This window comes from Arachis hypogaea, chromosome 13 (genome assembly GCF_003086295.3).
Source record: "Arachis hypogaea cultivar Tifrunner chromosome 13, arahy.Tifrunner.gnm2.J5K5, whole genome shotgun sequence".
NCBI classification, from domain to species: domain Eukaryota; kingdom Viridiplantae; phylum Streptophyta; class Magnoliopsida; order Fabales; family Fabaceae; genus Arachis; species Arachis hypogaea.
The window spans coordinates 56,610,043-56,617,743 of record NC_092048.1 but is presented as its reverse complement, the minus strand read 5'-3'; the positions used below and the strand labels follow the sequence as shown (position 1 = coordinate 56,617,743).

The 7,701-nt window shown below is 34.9% G+C and overlaps 1 long non-coding RNA gene across 1 annotated transcript; it reads right to left on the bottom strand.

Moving 5' to 3' along the window:
* Nucleotides 1–4,980: 4,980 nt before the first annotated feature.
* Nucleotides 4,981–7,426, bottom strand: LOC112735934 (uncharacterized). Its single transcript, XR_003168630.2, has 2 exons — nt 7,041–7,426; nt 4,981–5,186 (listed from the first exon to the last, which is right to left on the bottom strand). It is a non-coding gene; the product is annotated as an uncharacterized lncRNA (long non-coding RNA).
* Between the last annotated feature and the right edge of the window lie 275 nt (nt 7,427–7,701).

Below are 7,701 nucleotides of genomic sequence, written 5' to 3'. Positions count from 1 at the left end.
TCATTCAATACATAAAACCATTTCAACTTATCCTATAGTTCTTCTAGCCTAAGTTTTCACACCACCTTATATATTAAACGCGCGAAACCTAAACCATACCTTGGCCGATCACTATATTTTGCTCAAAGCAGCCTCACAAGTCACAACACAGCCCCTCAAGCTTTGAGAAACCAACCAAAATCTTAGCTCCAATTACCACCAAGCCTCCAACATATACACTTATACACCTAATTTCACATATATCACCATACATGCTCAAAATTCATATTTAACATACTAGAACCGAAATTGGCTAGGGTTTATGAACCTTACCTTGTATGTGCCTCAATCGAACCAAAGCCCAATCATTCCTCAACTCAATTTGATCCTATAACATCAATTTATTCAAAATCTTAACACCCAAAAACCTTAATATTCACAAATTGAAAAAGAGAGAGTAGGAGCTGGGATTTTGATTTTCTCACCTTGAAAAGACTGGCCTTTGTAGAGCTCATCACTGCGGTTGCGTGGCCACAAACGGTGTGGCAATCGGAGCTCGGATGAAGAAGTTATGGTGGATGAAAGTGGGAGTTAGGTTTTGAGCTTACCTTCCCCTTTTCATGGCTGCTGGAAACGTAATGAAGAGTGGAAGGGAAGTGATGAGCTGAAGCTCATTTAAATAATGGGTCCGGTTGGGCTCACAGCCCGGTTCGGGTCTGGTTCGATTGGTTCGGCCCGTTCGGTTTAATTTTGGGTCAAATTTTTTGAAATTGGTGTCAAAATTCTCGTTTTGAAGAGCTCTATCCTATTTTGATATTAGTTTTTTATTTTTAATTTTTCTAATTAAAATTTAATTTATTGACTAATTATTTACCGATTTTAGCGGGGTTTAACATCCTACCCACCTAATTAGGAATTTTGCCCCCAAAATTCAAGTTTAGTAGCCTGAGATGAGCGCATTGTTCATTTTTCTGCTCGGGTTCAAGTTCTTAGGTGTGTTTTCCCATTCCAATTCTTATTCTGTATTAACATTATAAACGGAGCAATACATCCCATAAGTAATTGAATTACTGAAACAGCATTTGTTGTAGAATAAAGGGATGCTCCATATGGTGGGTACAACAAGTTTTAGAGATTAACAGGATATACAAGAAGGAGTTAAGGTGTACTCTCAGAGAGGAATTGAAATTCAAGCTGGTTGAGGAGAAGATATAACGCACCAAATTATATAAACCTTAGCTGATGTCAACGGATTACCAGTTTCACGAAAGAGAGCAATTCCACTTGCGGCAAGTTCTTAAGATTCACGATTTTACGTTATTATGACAAGACAAAGTCGGATTCATTTAGAAGGATCAAGATTCGTGCAAGTCAGGCATAGAATTAAGAGTTGATCCATTCATTATTTAAGAAGAAGTTCAGGTTAGAATTCTATTGTAAGCTACAAAAGAAGGCTAGGTCAGCTCGGAAGAATTCATTAACGCACTCTCTGGTCCAATTGATATTTCATACCGGGAACACTCAATTGAACGGGTTTCGTGCTCAATTTTATAATCCTTCAAGCTTCTGAGTTCCATCAATTCTAGTAGTGTCGTCGCACCACTCTCAACACTCTCGATCCCTAACCTATGACTCACGTTGTATGCTTACTCTTCCAGTCCTCTTTAACTACATAACCTTAGTTATTATTCTTCAAGAACCTAGTCACTCCCTCAAATTCAACTAAATACCGTTTTGTCTTCATAACTAAAAATCATCTTTCAATCATTCCCTTGGAAGTTACAATCCACACAGCCCGGTGGTGGTTTTTGACAAGTATTACAGGTCATTATCATGCAAAGCAGTCAAAATTTTAATTAATAGTCCATCATTGCCTCTAATCGGAGCATATGTGCCTTCAGCTCCATCCGCCATCATAGTGTACACTCGTCCCGCCTGCGGAGCTCTCCTAGCATCCTGACTCTTCTTTTCTGGCCAATTCCAGGACATATGCCCGGCTCTTCCACAATAATAACAGACATCCCAGCCGGCCCTACACGGAGTGTTTGGATAGTACCTTCCACACCTCCTGCAAGTCAAGTCATCATGCGGTAACTGAGCCTGTTTTCCGCGTCCTCTTCCCTGGTTATTGTTATTATTGAACCTCTGGAAACTATTCTGGCCTCGATGTTATTATGGAATATTGCCGCCTCGTTTGAAATCTTGACCCCTAGGCGCAAGATTTCTTCCATGATCTTCCCTAACAGAGCTTCGGTGGTCATTCTTGTCCAATGCCGCCTTTCTCAGACATTCTTCAGCAACTCTGGCTTTGTTTACCAGTTCAGAGAAGGTTCAGATCTCCATAGGTGCTACGAAGCTCTGAATATCTTTCCGAAGACCTCCCTCATATTTGATACACTTCCACTCAGCAAAGTTCTCAGGAGCTCCTTGAAAAATGTGTGAAAATAGCACAGTTCCTCAAATCTGCTGGTGTACTCAGTAATAGTCATCTGGCCCTGTTTTAGCTAAAGCAGTTCAAGTTCCTTGGCATTTCTTAATGAGATGGGAAAGCATTTCTTATAGAATTCTTCTCAGAACAACTCCCAAGAGATCACAACTCCATCAGGCTGCCAAATGCGCCTTATACCCTGCCACCAATGCTGAGCTTCACCTTGCAGCTGGTAGGTTCCAAACTCAACCCACTGCTCATCAGGAACCTGCTGAGCCTGTAATGCTTGCTCAATAGCTTGTATCCAGTTATCTGCATCGGTGGGGTTCGAAGTTCCTTTGAAGGTCGGAGGATGAACCTTCAGGAAAGAGGAGAGCGTCATAGGACAATTATCGCTGTTGTTGCCATTGTTACCATTATTTATTTGGTTTCCCAGGGCTTCGGCTGTCGCTTGCATCGCTGCGGCCATATTTCCTAGAGTGGCCACGAAGTCTACAGGGTTAGGAGGATTGTTCCCTGTCACTTCAGGCATAGCATTGCCTATTCCGGTGGCTCCCACTACTGGATGACTCAATAATTGCAAAGGCTATAGGAAGGATATTGCTGTTACCATCTTGTGTAACTGCAATAAGGAGAACACCACCATATTTCCATATAGATGCATACTATCGACGGAGACAAATAGCTTGCAATGCTTGAAAGCTTCGACGCAGGGAGGGAAAGCACAAAATACCTTATCAGACATGCTGTAGTCACGCACCATGAGGTGGCCATCATAGTACGGTGCAACGCTGATCTCACACATCATTCCCGGACAACAACTCTGCAATAATTGCAGCAACCTTAATACCTTATTGTAAGACTCCTCTCAATCACTGTATATCTGTGCGATGCCTGTTGCTTTGCCATCCAGACCTTTCTGTAAGAGGATTTGAAGTGATACTAACGGACGGGTTTGATTGTATCAACAAGAGGATGACACGGTAGATGAGACTATTGTCCAACTGTCGATGGTTCTACGACATTGTGGGTGATAAACACGTGTGCGCTCCTCCCACCCTACCCACCTCCCTAGCGAAATAGGACAATAGTGGTAAACAGGTAAACAAGTTCAACAAGCATAATAAGGACAATTGACAACATTGAACACAATGAATCCTTAACTTAGCAGTATCTGAGTTTCTGTCAGAGAGCAACACGGAGACTCCAAGGGCAGCCTGCTGCATGTTGTCGGCAACGCACATGGCATTTTAATCAATTCGACTCCACTATTCGATATTCAGCACTTCTGCAAATGCTGTAATTCTTAACACCCTGCATTACTACATCTCTGTTTTGAATCTGTGGCCAATCCTAAACTCTACACCACCGTCCAAGTTGTAATCTTCCTCACCCGTGTTGGAAAATAAGTTCTTCTCATGCATCACGTCCAGATCCAACGTACCATAGTGATTGGGTACAGATGACAAGGCCGGAATTGGATGCGGAGGAGGCAAAAGATACCTATGTGATGCCTTAACCAGGGTCTCTGGTACAAACTCTTCCTCATCATCATCCTCAGAGGAACCGCTCTCGTTGCTATCTGCAACATACTCCTCATCAGAGTCCTCACTGTCGACCTCCATGTCTTCCACTAGACTGGCAACATGAATCGATGGTGGTGTAAGAGATGGGTCATCTTGGATGAAGTTTGACGAGCTAGATCCACCACCCCCGATGTTGCCAACCTCCGCAAAAAGCTCCATCACTTGATCCACCATGATTCTCCTATGGTCGTCAAACATCAGGCGCACATGCTCCTTGCCATGGAGCCAAAACAGGCAGAACTGAAAAATTCTGTTTTTCATCAGTGCTAGCAACCTATACCCCACCCTTCTGATCTCTTTTCTCCCATTACCACCGACGCTACCCAATATCAGACTCTTCAGTTCCAACAATGAGCGTACTGGCCGGGTATGCAACAGAATGGGATTCTCACACTCAAATGTTATCCCATTATCACTATTTTTCATACGGCAATTGGGATACACACTAACAACCAAGAAACCACTACTACTAGATATTTTGGCTTATTTTCGAAAGGAATAAGTAGCAAAGAAGTAGTGAAATACTTGTGGAGGATACAAAAGGTTGCATATTCTTTTATAACTGCTTGAAATTTGTCTTACGTATCTCATTTACACTATACATATTATAATTACCCTCTTATCACGTTTACAGTATAAACAAAATAAGTTAACACGTATCTCGTTTACACTGTAAACGAGATATAGATTACATTTATTTTTAGCTTTATCTCGTTTATAGCATAAAAAAGATATATATTAACTTATTTTGTTTATACTGTAAATAAAATAAATAATGTGATGCTTTTTGATAAAAATACTCCAAAATATATATTTCAATAATTAAAATATTTATTTTATTTATTTAAAAAAAGTTCGAGTTTGTACCAATTAAATCAGCATTTAATTAATATGTGACTTAAGAGCGTATATGTTAAGATTGTCGATTACAAAGGTTTGTATAAAAAAAAATATAAATTTAATGTATTTATTGATTATTAATTAAAATAAAAAGAATTAATAATTTTTACTAATAATAACCTTTCCATGTGACTTAATGATAATTGAACCATACTATAAGCAAAGATCATAATAAAAGCATTACAAGTATTAAAAATAAGCAAGACGAATTTCTTCCTAATCTGATCAATTTATTTAATATTTTCTTCCATTCGACGGAGGATTTATTAATATGTCAATTCTAATTTGCCAACCTACAACAAACACAGACAAATTAAGATAGAGGTTATCTGGTTAATTAGAACAAAATTATTGGGAAATTATTATCCATATTCCCCTAATCGTAATCGTAATGGTAATTATAGTAGTATAGTGTTTCAAACTTTAACTTCACAAAATATAGAGACCAAAATAAAATATCCAAGTACAATAAAGAAAATCAGAACTAAACTAAAATTTTAAAATATTTATTTCATTTTATCATGGCCACATGCAGTATTAATATATCATGATTTTCTCTCTTTGATAAACTTATTTTGTATGTTATATGAGCGAATAATTTAAATATTTTTTCAATAGTTTATTACTCTTTCAAAATTTAGATAAGAGTAAAGAATTTATAACATCAAAAACTCACAAATTAATTTAGATCTAAAAGGCCGCTTTATTTCATAAGGATAATATTAACATTGTATTTGCAAAATTAGTATTTCAAGTTTGTTTACGTTATATTTGATTGTAATTAGCTACTATTGTCTCATAGATATATTATAATTAGGGTTAAGTATAATTTTAGTCTGTAAGGTATAGGTCAAAATTTTTTTTTAATTTTTTTTTTTCATACAAAATCATCTTTAAAGTTTAAAACCAAATTTTAAAATCGTTCTTAAATTTTAAAATTTTGAACCAAATTATTCATAACAAAAAAAATTATTTTGTTTAACTCTAAAAAATAAAAAAATACAAATATATATCTCTTTTTACGTGTATTTAATTTGCTGAACGTAGCGCAGGGGAAGGACTCTTTTAAGATAAAGTTGAGAAATTAACATAGTGCTTGTCTTATTCCTTTTCTTTTTAGCACAATACCACCCTTTTTATTATTATTAAGAAATTTTTTTCGAAAGTGTTTATTTATTAAAATAAAACAACTAGAGATTTTGCAATTGAAAAAAAAAATAGCTAAAAAATATAATTTTTATGGGAAATTTTGTAATCCAATTGATAAGAAAAAATAAAAGAAAGAAAGTGTTTTTACTCCTGTAAAAAGAGAAAAGAAGAAGAAGAAGAAGGGGGAAGGAAAGAAGAAATTGTCTACGATTCACCTCTTCCTCTATTCTCACTGTCATTTCCGTACGATTTTGGTCCCTAAGATAAAGACAATTTTAAAATCAAGTTAAATCTTAGGAACGATTTTGTATAAAAAAAAATTAAAAACAAAAAATTTTTTGGACCTATACTTTAGAAAATAAAATTGTACTTAACCCTTATAATTACATTATTGAAACCTTAATTGAAGTACGATACAACATAGTAAAGATCATAAACAAGTGTATTATGTATCGAAAATCAACATTGTAGATTACTTCCTAGTCAAACATTTCTTTTCACATCACAACTAACTTTTAAAACACAAGACGATTATTTAAATTTAAGAATGATTGAAGCATAAACAATAAAATAAGATTGTAATTTTTTTTTCCCATACACAAAACAAATATTGTAATTAAAATCAATATATAAGCCAAATAAAAGGTTAGATTGAATTGCTTCATAGTCTTTTTCGAATTGCTTAAATAACGTCCCATTATAAAATTTCAAATTGAACAAGCTTATAATAAACTGGTGCAATGAAACAAAATATTCAAAACTGAAATAAACTTTTGAAATATTCATTTCGTATATTTTAATTTTAGGAGATACGTCAAAGTACCACGAATTTTGAAAATGATTCAATCCTTGTATTTTATACCATAGAGGTAAATACTTTGAAAAAGTTTTCCATAATTCATGAGATTTTCCAAACTCTTAAAAGAAAAAAAGAAGAGAAATAGACACATCAAGTATTTATATAATTAATAATATAAACTAAAAGCTTACATTCTTACCGTTATTACATTGCTACTTCTTGTAATAATGAACACGAAGTTCGTCAATGCATGCCACGATCTTCTCTTTATCAAGTGGATAGTGTTTAATGCATTCGAACGCAATACAGTCCAACTTAATACAAATTTCCATTTTCAATTGGTCATGTTCATAACGTTTCTGACATCGCTTGACACATTCGGCAACGGCTTTATGGACTTTAATATCACTAATATTACCAAATGTAGCCGAAGATTCTGCAACGATAACTTTTTGGAATTTAACATTGCCAGAAGAAATTATTACGACTCCAGTAATCAATATTACAATTGCATGCGCCGCAAAATTTTTAGCCATAGATCTTCTCTTTCTCTCTTACAATAGACAAAACTTTATATAAGTTCATGTCCCCTTCTTAAAAGAAGTTCGCCATATATATATATATATATATATATATTTCAATTAAATAATCAAACATTAAATAGAATAATCAAACCAATCATATATAGTAGAATAATCAAATTAAAACTATAACAGGTGAATAATCAAATGTATTTACAATAGTATAATAATTCTTTTTATAATTCTACTAAGTCTACACTCTTTATAAAAAAACACTATTTTAATATCAGTATTTTTTTAAGAATCAAACACGTATTTTTTTATTTTATTAATTAAAAA